At 41.9% G+C, this 17,141-nt stretch overlaps 1 protein-coding gene across 4 annotated transcripts in view; it reads left to right on the plus strand.

Moving 5' to 3' along the window:
• The window catches only part of UBAP2 (ubiquitin associated protein 2), a 164,280-nt gene that overhangs the window by 35,906 nt on the left and 111,233 nt on the right, over positions 1-17,141 (plus strand). The gene's annotated exons all lie outside the window — the stretch shown is intronic.

Raw genomic sequence — 17,141 nt, forward strand, 5'->3', positions numbered from 1 at the left:
ATCAGGCTCACTGCAGCCTTAACCTCCTGGGCTCAAGTGATGCCCACCATCCCCCCCACCCCCTCAAAAAAAAGAGAGAAAATGAGTATGTCCAGTATGCCCTTGAGTAAACATGCCTGTGGAAGGTGGAGTCAAAAGAGCAAGGACAGTTTAGAATGCCAAGGCTGGTTTGACCAAAGTGTAGGGATTAGAAGGAATAATGTATTTTATTGAGGAGTTGGTGGTTTGTGAACAGAAGTTGATGGGTTTTAGCAGTGTTTGTTTATTTTTGATAAGGAGTCTTACTCTATCACCCAAGCTGTAGTGCAGTGGTGCGATCTTGGCTCACTGCAGCTTCTGCCTCCCAGGTTCAAGTGAGTCTCATGCCTCAGCCACCTCTGAGTAGCTGGGATTACAGGCACGTGCTACCACACCTGGCTAATCTTTATTTTATTTTTATTTTATTTGAGATGGAGTCTTGCTCTGTCACCCAGGCTGGAGTGTGATGGGGTGATTTCGGCTTACTATACCCTCTGCCTCCTGGGTTCAAGTGATTCTCCCACCTCAGCCTCCTGGGCAGCTGGGATTACAGGCACCCGCCATTATGCCCGGCTAATTTTTTGTATATTTGTAGAGATGGAGTTTCACCATGTTGGCCAGGCTGGTCTTGAATTCTTGATCTCAGGTGATCCACCCACCTTGGCATCCCAAAGTGCTGGGATTACAGGCCTGAGCCACTGCACCTGGCATTTTTTTTTTTTTTGAGGTAGGCTCTCATTCTTTCGCCCAGGCTGGAGCGCATTTGCTCTATTACAGCTCACTACAGCCTTGACTTTTGGGCTCAAATGATTCTCCTGTCTCAGTCTGCCATGTAGCTGGGACCACAGATACGTGTGGCTGATTTAAAAAAATTTTTTTTGTAGAGTCAAGGTCTCATTTTGTTGCCCAGGCTGGTCTTGAATTCCTGAGCTCAAGCGATCCTCCTTACCTTGGCCTCCCAAAATGCTGGGATTATAGGCGTAAGCCACTGTGCCTGGCCAAAAATAAAATTCCTATGGGAAGGGAAAATGTGTTCAAGAATGGAACAAGTTTGCATTGGCGGTTGGGGAAGAAAAGATGCTGCTGAGGATAGAGGATAAAAGATAACCAGGATGGTTTAATATCAGAAAAGGCAAAGTAAAAAAGTATGAAATATTTGAATGACAGATGAAAGAATGAGAACAGAAGAAAGATTTGATAATTAGGAGGTCGGTGGTGACCTGGGGAGTAGCATTTTTCCTACGGTTAGAGTGATAGGGTAATGAAACCAGAATTAAAGAAGGTTAAGGAGATGTTTAGTGAGGAAATGGAGGCAGTGAGTGTATTCATTTTGAGAAATTATGTAGTTCTTGCTTACAGGAGTGCTTGGAAGATAATTTTTCTGAGCCTTTGTTTTTGAGAGTAATCCAAATGTAGAGAACAGTTAGCAGTTCTTTGTGTTTTTTTTTTTTTTTTTTGAGAGGTAGTCTCGCTCTGTTGTCCAGGCTGGAGTGCAGTTGTGCAATCTGCTGGCTGAGTGCAGCCTCTGCCTCCTGGGTTCAAGCAATTCTCCTGCCTCAGCCTCCCAAGTATCTGGGACTATAGGCACGCGCCACCACACCCAGCTAATTTTTGTATAGTGGAAATGGGGTTTCACCATGTTAGCCAGGTTGGTCTTGATCTCTTGACCTCATGATCTACCCGCCTAGGCCTCCCAGAGTGTTGGAATTACGGGTGTGAGCCACTGCACCCAACCAGTTGAGTTTTTCTTTAGATATATAAGAATGTGAGATATGTCTCATTAGTATAGTGTTAGGAGCTTTCTTTATTAAGGAATTTTGTGTTTTGTATTTGGATGAAAACTGGGCCTGTTACCTACGTGGCAGGTGTGTTAATGTTGGCACGACTTTGTTTTGATAGATACATTCTTTAGGTAACAGACATTTTCAGGAAAGTTGCTTTTGGTATGAGTGCGTTGGTAGTAAGGATTTCAGTAAAATAAAACCAATATACTTTTATTGGAAGAAAAAAAACAACCTAGGACTTTATATTCTAGATTCATGAGAAAAGTTGAACTATAATGAAAAACTGTCTGAAGTATTAACGACATCAGTATTTTAGACTTGTAATAAAACCTAGAGATGATGTAGCTGTCTCAAAAATGACTTGATAGGTATGTTGAACTTTTATAAATCACTTGTGAAATATTTGTGAATTTGTGACAGTTGAGTGCCAAATGTTGAAATGGTTCATGCTGAGATGAGATGTGAATAATGAGAATTATTTTAGGTCATCTGGTCTTCATTAAGAATTGATTTGAAGCCAGTTGAGGTGGCTCACTCCTATAATCCCATCACTTTAGGAGGCTCAAGCAGGCAGATCACCTAAGGTCAGGAGTTTGAGAACAGACTGGCCAACATGGTGAAACTCCGCCTCTACTAAAAGTACAAAAATTAGCAGGGCATGGTTGTGCATGCCTGTAATACCAGCTACTCAGGAGGCTTAGGCAGGAGAATCACTTGAATCTGAGAAGTGGAGGTTGCAGTGAACTGGGATCACTCCATCACACTCCAGCCTGGGCAACAAGAGTGGAACTTTGTCTCAAAAAAAAAAAAAATTGATTTGATGCTTGACTGTAGTTGCAGTTGCTTGGGAGGCTGAGGTGGGAGAATTGCTTGAGTCCGGGAGGCAGAGGTTGCAGTGAACTGAGATTGCACTACTGTACTCCAGCCTGGGTGACAGAGTGAGACCCTATTTCAGGGAAAAAAAATAAAGAAAAGTATACAATTAAGTTATTATTGGCTATAGTCATCCTATTGTGCTGTCAAATAGTGGGTCTTACTAATTCTTTTTTTTGTACTCATTAACCATCCCTACCTCCCCTACCACCCTTTCCAGCCTTTGGTAACCATCTTTCTACTGTCTATGATTATGAATTCAATTGTTTTGATTTTTAGTTCCCACAAGTAACTGAGAACATGTGATATTTGTCTTTCTGTTCCTGGGTTATTTCACTTGACATACTGATTTCCAGTTCCATCCATGTTGTTGCAAATGACAGGATCTCATTCTGTTTTATGGCTGAATAGTACTCCACTGTGTATAAGTGCCATGTTTTCTTTATTCATCTTTTGATGAACACTTAGGTTACTTCCAAATCTTAGCTATTGTAAACAGTGCTACAACAAATATAGGAATGCAGATACTTCTTCAATATACTGATTTCCTTTATTTTGGGTATACACCTAGTAGTGGGATTGCTGGATCATATAGTAGCTCAATTTTTAGTTGTTTCCAGAACCTCCAAAGTGTTCTCCATAATAGTGGTACTATATGTTGAGTATTATCATGGCTTTTCTGTGCTTGAAAATAAGAAGCAAGAGTTAAACATAGTAGATTAGAGTATCAAGAAGAAGATTCTATTTTTTTAATTTATTTTTAAGACAGGGTCTCTGTTGCCCAGGCTGGAGTGCAATGGTGGCTCACTGCAACCTCTGCCTCCCAGGTTCAGGTGATTCTTGTGCCCCAGCCTCCAGACTAGCTGAGATTACAGGTGCATGCCACCACACCTGGTTAATGTTTCTATTGTTCGTAGAGACAGGGCTTTACCACGTTGGCCAGGCTGGTCTCAAACTCCTGACCTCAAGTGATTTGCCTGCCTTGGCCTTCCCAAGTGCTGAGATTACACTAAGCACCACACCTGGACTAAGAAACAGAAGATTCTTAATCTTTGTGACTGGTTATGGTCAGCAAGACTGTACTAGAAGAAAAACTGTTTTATTGAACTTGTATCCATAAGAAAGCTGAGGTAGATTAGGCTATATTTTGATACTTTCCTTCCTTCTGACTGACCAAAGAGCAAAGGTGACTTTCCTCTTTATCCTCTTCCCTGTGAAGCCTTGGCACAGAGTAACTAGTGGGAAGTTAATCTTACTTTGGTGGATGCAGATCTGGAGGCTGGGGGCAGAGTGAGTGTGGGTGTAGGAAGACAAATTAGCAAGAAATATGCCTCAATCTTTATCACAGATTAAGACTATTGTGTTGTTGGGATTAAATCTGTGACTTAATTTGGTCTTACTTTCATCCTTTCAGGAGAGGATAGATGGGGATTCCTGCAGCTGAACATGGTTGGCGAAAGAGCCGTGTTCAGCTAGAGTTAGGGATAGAATTTGACATGGATGAGGATGTTCAGTTGGCAACTTGTTAGCACTTTTTAAATTTTTTGGTGAGACATGGTCATGCTCTGTTGCCCAGGCTCATAGCTCATTACTGGGCTCAAGAGATTCTCCCACCTTAGCCTCCCAAGGAACTGGGACCACAGGTATGTGGCACCATGCTTGGCTAATTTTTAAATGTATTTTTTATTAGAGACGAGGTCTCGGTATGTTACCCAGCTTGAGCTCAGACTCCTGGACTTAAGCAGTCCTCCCTCTTGGCCTCCCAAAGTGTTGAGATTACAGGTATGAGCCACCGCACCTGGCCTGTTAGCACTTTTTGTTAATACCCGGGAAATAGACTCTCTTTTTCTCTCCCCTCTCCCGCTCCCCTCTTCTTTTTTTGAGACAGTGTCTTGCTGTGTTGCCCAGGCCAGAGAGCAGTGGTGCGATCTCAGCTCACTGTAGTTTCAGCCTCATACATTTAAAAATTAGCTGGGTGTGGTGGTATATACTTGTGATCCCAGATATTCTAGAGGGTGAGGCAGGAGAATCACTTGAATTTACTTGGGAAAGCAAGTTAATAGGTATATTCTACTGTTGGAATAGATTCATGCTAATTTCCTACATTCCCTCACAAGATACGGTTATAATAATTGATAGAGAAACAGAAAAAGTTAAATGTTTATTGTACTGTATTTGCCAAAGAAGAGAAATGTGTACTAGATTTTAGAAGGCATTTATGTAAAAAATGGTAGGAACCTTTTTTTTTTTTTTTTTTTTTTTGAGATGGAGTCTTGCTCTGTCACCCAGACTGGAGTACAGTGGTGTGATCTTTGTGATCTTGGCTCATTGCAGCCTCCACCTCCCAGGTTAAAGTGATTGTCCTGCCGCAGCCTCCCAAGTAGCTGGGACTACAGGTGCATGCCACTATGCCCAGCCAATTTTGTATTTTTAGTAGAGAGGGGTTTCACCATTTGGCCAGGCTGGTCTTGAACTCCTGTCCTCAGGTGATCTACGTGCCTTGGCTTCCCTAAGTGGTGGGATTATAGGCGTGAGCCACAGTGCCTGGTCCTTATTTTATTTTTGAAACAGTGTTTCACTCATCTCCTAGGCACTGCACTAGGAGTGCACTGGCGTGATCACGGCATACCGCAGCCTCGACCTCACAGGCTCAAACGATCCTCCCACTTCAGCCTCCTAAGTAGCTGGGACCACAGGTGTGCTCTTCACACCTGGATAATTTTAAAATTTTTGTAGAGATGAAGTCTTCCTGCTTCTAGGTTGGTCTTGAACTCCTGGCCTCACACTACTCTCCTGCCATAGCCTATCAAAGTGTTGGGATTACAGGCATGAGCCACTGTGCCTGGCCTATGTATGCCTTTATTTTTTTTCCGAGATAGCGTCTTGCTTTGCCACCCAGGCTGGAGTGCAATGGTGTGATCTCGTGTCACTGAAGCCTCTGCCTCCTGGTTTCAAGCAATTCTGCCTCAGCCTCCCAAGGAGCTGGGATTACAGATACCCACCACCACACCCAGCTAATATTTATATTTTTTGTAGAGATGGGGTTTCACCAGGTTGGCCAGGCTGGTCTTGAACTCCTGACCTTGTGATCCACCCGCCTCAGCCTCCCAAAGTGCTGGGATTACAGGCATGAGTCACTGCGCCCAGCCTGGGGACCCCTGCTTTATAGTATAGGCTTTTTTGTTTTTGTTTTTTTCCTTTTTGTGGGAGAGAGAGGACTGTTAGAAGCTGTGGTGAAGACTGGTTATAAATAATTACATACTTTTCAAGAGATTCCAGGGCAAAGAATCCTATTTACCTGCTGAGTAAAAGATAGGGTTTAAGGCCTGGTGCAGTGGCTCATGCCTATAATCCCAGCACTTTGGGAGGCTGAGGCAGGTGGATCACCTAAGGTCAGGAGTTCGAGACTAGCCTGGCCAACATGGTAAGTAAAACCCCATCTCTATCAAAAATTAAAAAAATTATTTGGGCATGGTGGCGGCATCTGTAATCTCAGCTACTCTGGAGGCTGAGGCAGGAGAATCGCTTGAACCCAGGAGGCGGAGGTTACGGTGAGCCGAGATTGCACCACTGTACTACAGCCTGGGCAACAAGAGCAAAACTGTCTTCAGCAACAACAACAAAAAGACAGGGTTTAGAGCTGAGTTAGCAGGATAGGAATAGGACAGATGTGTGAAAACAGCTATGGGCACTTAAATACTTTTCCCTTCTTGGCCTTAGGTAACCAGAAAGAGAATTATTGTGATATCAAATAAATTTTGACGTCCCATAGTGTTTTAGTTCACCAGCACTTACCCTTTCTATGGACAGTTCATATCCATGGAACAGCAGATAACTTTGTGGTTCTTCTGTAAGCCAAGTGTGGGTGTAGGGGAATTCAGCCTTATCCATCAGCTGCTAGAGGCCTGACCCTGCCCTTAACAGCTGTGGAGAATAAAAGTATCAGCTTGTTTAGCTTCTGGCATGCAGGGTACAAGCAGTTGAGCTGCATGGAATTGGATCTCATAGTTGAGTTTCTTGGCGCTCTAGCAACCTTATTCTCTCCTTGATTGTCTGTGTAGACTTTGTCTTGGTGGCCTGTTATGGGCCTTCTAATTTATTTGAGATTTTTAAATTTTTATTTTATTTTCTTTTTTCTTTTTTTAAATAATAGAGATGGAGTCTCACTGTGTTGCCTGAGCTGGGTTTGAACTCCTGGACTCAGGTGATCCTCCGTATCTTGGCCTCCCAAAGTGTTGGGACTACAGGCATGAGCCACTGTGCCAGGACAGATTCTTTTATTTATTCTTAAATAAATAAATTCAAGTGGATTATTCTGCCTCAGCCTCCCGAGTAGCTGGGATTACAGGCATGCATCACCACAACTAGCTAATTTTTGTATTTTTAGTAGGGACAGGGTTTCACCATGTTGGCCAGGCTCATCTAAAACTGCTGACCTCAAGTGATCCTCTCACCTCAGCCTCCTAAAGTTCTGGGATTACAGCTGTGAGCCACCATACCCAGCCTTGGCCTCAGATTCTTAATTGAAGTTAATTTTGTCTTCTGCAGGTATGAATAAATGAATTTCCTCTGCAGAAAAGGTTGAGAATATTGAGTATTTTCTTAGTAGAAAAAGCAGGAATACAGATTAGAAATTAAAAATAATACAGAAGTGGTCACAGAAACATACCAGTATAGAACCTATGGGTGTATCTGAAAGTCTGAGAAGTTAGGTGAGATCTGGTCTAGACCAGATATTTGTCATCAGGCACAAGCTTTGCAGGTGATGGCAATGGTAGTTACGCTCTTGTATAGAAGAGTAAGCCAAGTTGGGGACTATTATTTATCTGTGACTGAACAGTTAGCCTTGCAACATAGCATAATGGTTAAGAGCACACACTGTAGAGCCAGATGTCCTGGGTTTGAATACTACCTTCACCACTTACTAGCTGTGACTCTGTGTATCTTAGTTTCTTCTCTGTAAAATGGGAGTAGTAGTAATGTGTACTCTATAGGGTTGGAAAGATTAGTAACTTAATACTATACATATAAAGTGCTTAGAATGGTGTCTAAGCACTTTAGTAAATGGTATCTGTTTTCTGCTATTATTATTATCATTACTTACTGGTTTTAGACTTGGGGAATGAGTGGACATATATAGATGAAGGACCTTAGACCCATCCTTGCCAGTTTAAGATAGACCCTGCACCACTGGTCTTGTGACTGAGTGAACAACATCTCTAGGCATTTCTTGATGAAGACTTGCTTCTTCAACATAAATTGTGTATCCTGTTTTTAGTAGTTGTGTATCCTTAGCTCATTATGTAATTCATGTCATCTGAACTATATTTGGTTTGGAAAAAACATTAATATTTCTGATCCTGGAATGTAAATTTGTTTCTTTGTCAGTATCCTGGTTTTAGAACTGTCTTCTAATCAACGCTTTGTGATGCTATCTTGAATATATGCAGTGTATGTATGTAGTTTGGGATTTAATTATCTATTCAAAATTTTATTAAATGGCTATTGAAATCTTCCCTCTTCTCAGTATGTTGTCAGCAAGTGTTCTTTAACTTTTCAGAATGATAAAATATGTTCTTGCTTTTCATTTAGTGCATATTACATACTTTTTAGAAAAGTTTTACCTGACAGTGTTTTTTGTATGCCTTAAAGTTGGATGGATTTGTGCTTATATAAGCTTTAACAGAAATGCTGGTGGTTGTTAAGTCAGACATTTTCAGTTAAGTCTGTATTGAGATCACTTGAAAATGTGGCTGTTTGACTGTGGAATCTTATCTTCAAAACAGTCCTTCAAAACAATAGCAGTTAGGCAGGGCATGGTGGCTCATGCCTGTTATCCCAGTACTTTGGGAGGCCAAGGTAGGAGGATCACCTGAGCCCAGGAGTTTGAGACCAGCCCAGGCAAATATGGGGAAACCCTGTCTCTACCCAAAAAAACAAAAAACACCCAAAAAACAAAACTTTTTAGGGAGTTAAATCTTTTTTCTAAAAATATTTCTTGTATGGAGAATCTCTTTGTAGTTTAATCAAGTTGGTTTATTCTGTAGGAGACTTTCTTTTCTCATTATATTTAGATAATTTTTTCACTTTAATCTGTTAATAGGAAGCTTTATACTGTATTTTCCTGTTTTTTTTCTAAAGAAGTTAAAAATGTAGCAGTAGTTCTTTACCTGCGTAAAATGTATCACATCTTTAATTCACTTTGAATGAGGTGAGATGAATACGGGGTTCAAAATTTGGTTGGATAGATTGAAGTAAACCTGGTACTTCCTGCCCCTCAAGAACCTGAGATATGTATGTTTGAGTTTTTACTGGATTATTTTTAGAATCTTTTGCTCTTGTCTGTTTCTATTCTGAGAATTCTCTTGGAAGCCGTTCCAGTGTAGTGGAACTCTTGGGGGTGGAAAGTGATAGAGGATAGAACACAAGTGTACACTGAATTCCTATGGTCTGGCAACTGGGTACTTGTTGTAGAAGCATTCCTGTTTACTGCACACAGCTCTATTTCCCAGAAAAGGAGGACATAGAATTTCCTCATAACAGTATGTTATTGAAGATGTTGATTTTTACAGTCTAGTTTCCATGTCTTAGTCATTTTTACAGTTCAGTAGTGGTAACAATTTTTAAGGGTCTTGAAGAATATTTTGGTAACTTATGATTGTACCTTGATTAATGGATTCACAATTATCAGAAGTTTTTTTTTTTTTTTTTTTTTTTTTTTTTTGAGACAGAGTCTTGTCTTGCTCCGTCACCCAGGTTGGAGTGTAGGGGTGCGATATCAGTTCCCTGCAACCAACCTCTGCCTCCCGGGTTCAAGTAATTCTCCTATCTTGGCCTCCCAAGTAGCTGGGATTACAGGCACGTGCTACCACACCCAGCTAATTTTTGTAGTATTAATAGAGACAGGGTTTCACCATGTTGGCCAGGCTGGTCTTGAACTCCTGACCTCAAGTGATCCACCCACCTCAGCCTCCCAAAGTGCTGGGATTACAAGCATGAGCCACCACTCCTGGCCTTATCAGATGTTTAATGTAAAATTAATATAAGGAGATTTGTCTGTTGAATCATGCATCCTATTAAAAGTTATATTTTCTGAGCCCTGTTTTTCCAGAAGATTTCAGTCACATCCCCCCATCCCCTGTGCTTGCTCTGCAAAACCTGTTTCATCTCTGGAAATTTTTTTGCCGAACATCTTCAATATTAAGACATTTTTTATGAATAAGAATTTGGTTATTGTGACATTTCAGTGATAGTATGGAGAGACACAATTGACAGAAGACAAGCTAATCTGAATGTATTTAAGCATGCATTCTTGCATGTCCTGAGGCCCTTATCATTATTTTTATTTTTCGAAGAATGTATTTGCTATTTTTAAGCTAGAGGTCTTTGTAGTAACAATTTATGAATATATAACCCAGAGCAGTAAGCCTTAATTAAAAACTATTTCTAAACAATATTTAAGCCCTGTAGTTTTCATGTTTCACAAAGCAATTAACTCTGGTTTAGCCATGCAACTGGGGCCATTATTTATAGCCTAATTAGATAGTCATTATGGAAAATTTTATATTAAGAATTGATGATTGGAAGGAGATACAGTCTTTTTTTTTTTTTTTCTTTTTTTAAATATGGAGTTTCACCATGATGGCCAGGCTGGTCTTGAACTCCTGACCTCAAGTGATCCACCCACCTTGGCCTCCCAAAGTGCTAGGATTACAGGTGTGAGCCACTGCGCCCGGCCGGAAGGAGATACAGTCTTAATGTTGATACTGTGAACATGGACCAGTAACATTTTAATAGTTTTTGTTATAATAAGGAGTTACAGTTTTCTTCCTTGAGAAGTGAGAATTCATGTACATATACCAAAATGTTTGGTTATAATAGGCTATAAAGATTAAAAGTCATTATTCTGTAAATCCAAATATTCATGTCCGTTGAACATGGGTTGAGTATATTCCTTTTGTACATGCCGATTTTCGTCACCAGATGGCACTCCTTTAAGGAGAAAGTCTCATTTTGTTATTTCACCTAGAGTATTTTGTTTTTGTTTTTCTTTTTTTTTTTTAATACGGAGTCTCGCCTTGTTGCCCAGGCTGGAAGTGCAGAGGCAGGATCTTGGCTCACTGCAACTTCCACCCCCTGGGTTTCAAACCATTCTCCTGCCTTAGCCTCCTGAGTAGCTGGGATTACAGGTGCCTGCCACCACTCCCAGTTAATTTTTGTATTTTTAGGATTTCACCATGTTGGCCAGGCTGGTGTTGCGCTCCTGACCTCATGATCTGCCTGCTTTGGCCTCCCAAAGTGCTGGGATTACAGGCATGAGCCACCACACCTGGCCGATTATTTTCATAAATGTTGTCACTGAAGAATAAATAGGAAAAAGATCAGATGTACCAGTTAACAGAACTGGAAATCTATGAGTAAACTACTGACTTCTTAAAAAGGTTTTACTGTAGTAACACCACTAAACCAGTCAGCTTTTGATTTTATTCTTATTTTTCTTTTGGCCTCCCAAAGTGCTGGGATTACAGGTGTGAGCCACCACACCCGGCCTCTTTTCTTAAAATATATTTATTTAAAGAGATGGGGGCAGAGCATGATGGCTCACACCTGTAATCCCAGCATTTTGGAGGCTGAGGCCTGTGGATCACTTGAGGTCAAGAGTTCAAGACCAGCCTGGCCAGCATGGTGAAATACCGTCTCTACTAAAAATACAAAAAAATTAGCTGGGAGTGGTGACGCATGCCTGTAGTCCCAGCTACTTGGGTGGCTGACGCAGGAAAATCACTTTAACCTGGGAGGCGAAGGTTGCTGGGCCTAGATCTTGGCCTTGCACTCCAGCCCAGGCAACAGAGTGAGACTCTGTCTTGAAAAAAAAGAAAAAAAAAAAGATAAGGTCTTGCTGTGCTGCCTAGCCTGGACTTGAACTGTGGGTTCAAGTGATCTTCCTGCCTCATCCTCCTCAGTAGCTGTGACTATACAGGTGCACACCATTGTGCCCAGCTTGGATGCTTCACTTTAGATAGTTAAGATGGAATTACAGAGTATTAGTGCTGAAGGTGATTTATTTTTATTTTTTTAGATGGAGTCTTGCTCCTTTGCCCAGGCTGGAGTGCAGTGGCAGGATCTTGGCTCATTGCAACCACCTCCTCGCAGGTTCAAGCAATTCTTCCACCTCAGCATCCCAAGTATTTGGAACTACTGAGATGCACCACCATGCCAGGCTAATTTTTGAATTTTTAGTAGAGGTGGGCTTTCACCATGTTGGCCAGGCTAGTTTTGAACTCCTGATCTCAGGTGATCCACCAACCTTGGGTGATCTGCCTGCCTCAGCCTCCCAAAGTGTTGGGATCACAGGCATGAGCCACCGCGCCTGGCCTGAAGGTGATTTTAAAAATAATCAAATGGATTGTTTCTCAGATACAAATATGGCTTACATTTATGTAAATTCATTACAGTTTTAAAACAGTGTATTTATGTGCATTTATTCATATCTGAGAAAACGCTCTAAAAATAAATAGAATCACGGCAAAATAATTAACCTTGTTCTCTATAATACAACCAAAATGATAAACCCAAACCAACAAAATTCTGAAGTTTTAAAACTAAAAAAAGATACAAAATGTGTATTCATACTGAGTGGAGAGGCAGAGTCAAATACAGTAAAAAGTTTTAAACCAGTGTATTGAACCTGTGAGAAATTCTAGTTAATTGGTGGTTGTTACAATGTAAAAGGCAGTACAATAATATGTCTGTGGCCTTTATTTAGCAATCCAGTTAATAAAGCTGTTGAAAAAATAAGTTAATATTATTGCAGCTAACACAGAAAAATGCTTGTCAGACTTTGTCTAGCTAAAATAGGTTTCAGGGACACAATTTTCTTTGGTGCCTGAATTAGTATGACTTATGGTTAGTCTCCTCTATTTTAATTTTATGATGCACAGCTCCAAAATATGTGGAAATGTTATAATGTCATTTTATTAACCTGAAATGTGTAAGATTTACAAATAGTGGAATATCGCTCCATGTCATGGGAATGCTTGTTTTTGGATGTCTATAACTGACTGTTCTAGAAAACAGAATTCCATGTATTATTAAAATCATTGGCTCTGGACCAGCATGGTGGCTCACTCTTGTAATCCGAGCCTTTTGGGAGGCCGAGGCTGGTGGATCACCTGAGGTTGGGAGTTTGAGACCAGCCTGGCCAACATGGTGAAACCCCATCTCTACTAAAAATACAAAAAATTACCCGGGCATGGCACGTGCCTGTAGTCTCAGCTAGGTGGCTGAGGCAGGAGAATCGCTTGAATCTGGGACGTGGAGGTTGCAGTGAGCTGAGATTGCACCATTCATTGTATTCCAGCCTGGGTGACGGAGTGAGACTCTGTCTCCAAAATAATAATAATAATAATTGGTTCTACATTATTATCATAGGAGATGATAGCTCCATGTGTGTTATTGCAGTGAAGACCTTCCAGTGGGACAGATGTGGAGGTGGAAGCCAGTAATATTAATTGATGATCCTGACTCTGTGTAGGCCTAGACTAATAAATATGGGTGTTTAACTCTTAGGTTTTTTTTTTTCTGAGATGAAGTCTTTCTCTGTTGCCGAGGCAGTGGGACAATCTCAGCCCACTGCAACCTCTGCCTCCCAGGTTCAAGCAATTCTCCTGCCTCAGCCCCCTGAGTAGCTGGGATTACAGGCGCCTGCCACCACGCCTGGCTAATTTTTGTATTTTTAGTAGAGACAGGGTTTTACCATATTGGCCAGGCTGGTCTTGAACTCTTGACCTCGTGATCCCCCACCTCAGCCTCCCAAAGTGCTAGGATTACAGGCATGAGCCACTGTGCCCGGCCAGTGTTATTGTTGTTGTTTTTAAGTATTTTAGTTTTTTTGAGACAGGGTCTTGCTCTGTCACCCCGGCTGGAGTGCAGTGGTGTGAGCACAGCTCACTGCCCCCTCAACCTCCTGGGCTGAAGCCATCCTCCCATCTCAGCCAAGAGTAGCTGGAATTACGGGTGCATGCTGCCATGCCTGGCTAATTTTTGTATTTTTGTACAGATGGGGTCTTGCCATGTTGCCCATGCAGGTCTTGAACTCCTGGGCTCAAGCAGTACATGTGCCTTGGCTTCCCAAAGTGTTTGGATTTCAGGTATGAACTCTCTTGCCTGGCTAGTCAGTCTTTTTTTTTTTTTTTTTGAGATGGAGTCTCACTCTGTTGCCCAGGCTGGAGTACAGTGGTGCAATCTTGGCTCATTGCAACCTCTGGCCCCGCCCCCCTTCAAGTGATTCTCCTGCCTCAGCCCCCAGAATAGCTGGGATTACAGGCACCTGCCACCGCGCCCGGATAATTTTTGTATTTCAGTAGAGATAGGGTTTCACCATCTTGGCCAGGCTGGTCTTGAACTCCTGACCTTGTGATCCACTTGCTTCAGCCTCAGTGCTGGGATTATAGGCATGAGCCACCATGTCCGGCCAGCCAGTCAGTCTTAATTTCTAAAAGTTACCAGTTCCTTTTATTTCATTAAAAAATTATATATTAAACAATTAAAAAAGAGATGGAATCTTCTTGTATCGCCCAGGTTGGTCTCGAATTCCAGTCCTCAAATGATCCTCCTGCCTTGGGCTCCCAAAATGCTGGGATTGTAGGAGTGAGCCACCATGCCTGGCCTACCAGCTTCTTAAGCATGTCAATTCAATTGATTTATCAAATATGTCTTACATTGGCAACTTCTGAGTGAAGAGAACAAAATGAGTTTCTGGTATTGTTTATAATATTAAGGTTAGGAAAGCAAGTCAGATAAAGAAGAAATACAGAGGCCGGCACAGTATGTCATGCCTATTATCCCGGCATGTTGGGAAGCTGAGGTGGGCAGATATCCTGAGATTGGGAGTTTAAGAGCAGCCTGACCAACATGCCCAACGTGGAGAAACCCTGTTTGCACTAAAAATACAAAATGAGCTGGGTGTGGTGGCCCATGCCTGTAATCCCAGTTACTTAGGAGGTTAACTAAGGTAGGAGAATCGCTTGAATCCGGGAGGTGGAGGTTGTGGTGTGCCATTGCACTCCAGCCAGGTCAACAAGAGTGAAATTCCATCTAAAAAAAGAAGAAGAAATAGAGAATAGATTAGCTAAAATATAAATTGTAAAAGTACTGTAAAACTCAAAGGATAGGCCCGGTGCAGTGGCTCACGCCTGTAATCTCGGCACTTTGGGTGGATCACTTAAACTCAGAAGTTTGTGACCAGGCTGGGCATCATGGTGAAACCCTGTCTCTCTTAAAAAAAAAATAGAAAAATTAGCTGGACATGGTGGTGGCACACTTGTAGTCCCAGCTGCTTGAGAGGCTGAGGTGGATCACTTAAGCCTGGGAGGTGGATGTTGCAGTGAGCCAAGATCGCACCACTGCACTCCAGCCTGGTCTTTTTTTTTTTTCTTTTTTATTTTTCTTTTTGAGACAGAGTCTTGCTCTGTCACCCAGGCTGGAGTGCAGCGGCATGATCTTGGCTTACTGAAACCTTCGACTCCTGGACTCAAGTGATTCTCGTGCCTCAGCCTCCACAATAACAGGATTACAGGCATGTGCCATCAATCCCAGCTAATTTTTATATTTTTAGTAGAGATAGAGTTTCACCATATTGATCAGGCCGATCTTGAACTCCTGCCCTCAGGTCATCTATCCACTGTGGCCTCCCAAATTGCCGGGGTTACAGACGTGACCCACCGAGCCTGGCCAATTTCTATGTACTTCTAATACTTCCTTTCATATGTACACATTAACTTTTTTGGGTGGTTGAACACATCATCTTCAGCTTTTTCTTGGAGACGTTTCTTTGGTTCCCCTCCTTTGTCCTGTGTCAGTTAGATTTGGTTGTTCTGTAGGCCTCCTATAATCTTGAACTTTTCATCATCTTTTGGAAAAATTCTTTCTCTTTGGATTTCTTTGTTACCTCCTGGTCCCTCGCAACCACTTAATCTATTTTTTATCTCTATAGTTTTGTCTTTTCCAGAATGCCATAAAAATGGAATCATACATAATGCAGATTTTGAGTCTGGCTTTTTTCACATAGCATAATACATTTGGGATTCATCCAGGTTGTTGTCTTCATCAGTAGCTGTTACCTTTTTATTGCTAAGTAATATTCCATTGTATGGATGTGCTGCACTTTATCTGTCCAGCTGTTGAAGTACATTTCGGTTATTTCTAATATTGGGGACTTGAATAAAAGTGCTGTGAATATTCAGATGAATTTCTAGAAGTGTGACCTGTGGCCATCCCAAGCCTGAAGAGAGGCTAAGAAATTGAGTATTAAACTTTGTGTCCTTTTTACAAGAGGACGGCAAGGGAGAAATAGTATGTTGTGAATGGATTTCTGTAGGCAGTTGATAGTGTCAATTGTGCATAGCTTCTTGATTGGATTGCACATTTATTTTTGTTTTTGGTTCTAGGAGCTTCCCGAGAGAGGAATTGTTTGCATACAGGAAAACAGTTTGTTTCTGATTGATGAGTATATTTCCTGTGTGGAGAATTCCATGTTGGAAATTTAACTTTTAAGGCATTGTTAACATGTTTTTCTGTGTGTTGGGGTCGGGTGGGTGGGGGGGTAAAATGTACATAACATAAAGTTTATCATTGTAATCATTATTAAGTGTATAGTTCTGTGGCATTAAGTACATTTACAAATAGCAAAATTATTGTTGTACAACCATCACGGCCATCCATCTTCTGCACTTTTTTATCCTCCCAAACAAACTTACACCCGTGACATAGTAACTCCCCATTCTTCCTCTACCCCCAGCCCCTGGTACCTACCATTCTGCTTGTTTCTATGAATTTGACTATTCTAAGTAACTTGTATAAGTAGAGTCATAGAGTATTTGTCCCTCCCCTCCCCACCTCCCCACTGGATTGGGAGTCTCACTCTTGTCGCCCAGGCTGGAGTGCAGTGGCGCTACCTTGGCTCACTACAGCATCCACCTCCTGGGTTCAAGCAGTTCTCCTGCTTTAGGTTCCTGAGTAGCTGGGATTACAGGTGCGTGCCACCGTGCTTGGCTAATTTTTATATTTTTAGTAGAGACAGGGTTTCACCATGTTGGCTAGGCTGGTCTTGAACACCTTACCTCGTGATCTGCCTGCCTCAGCCTCCAAAGTGCTGAGATTACAGGTGTGAGCCACTGTGCCCCGGCCTTATTTGTCCTTTTTGGACTGGTTTATTTCACTTAGCATTAATGTCTTTGAGGTGCATCCATGTGGTAGCATGTGTTAGAATCTCTTCCCTTCTCTTTTTTTTTTTGAGACAGAGTTTCGCTCTTGTTACCCAGGCTGGAGTGCAATGGTGCGATCTCGGCTCACCGCAACCTCCGCCTCCTGGGTTCAAGCAATTCTCCTGCCTCAGCCTCCCGAGTAGCTGGGACTACAGGCACGCGCCCCCATGCCCAGCTAATTTTTGTATTTTTAGTAGAGACA

This window comes from Aotus nancymaae, unplaced genomic scaffold (genome assembly GCF_030222135.1).
Source record: "Aotus nancymaae isolate 86718 unplaced genomic scaffold, 86718_ANA_hifiasm-v0.15.2.pri h1tg000003l, whole genome shotgun sequence".
NCBI lineage: Eukaryota > Metazoa > Chordata > Mammalia > Primates > Aotidae > Aotus > Aotus nancymaae.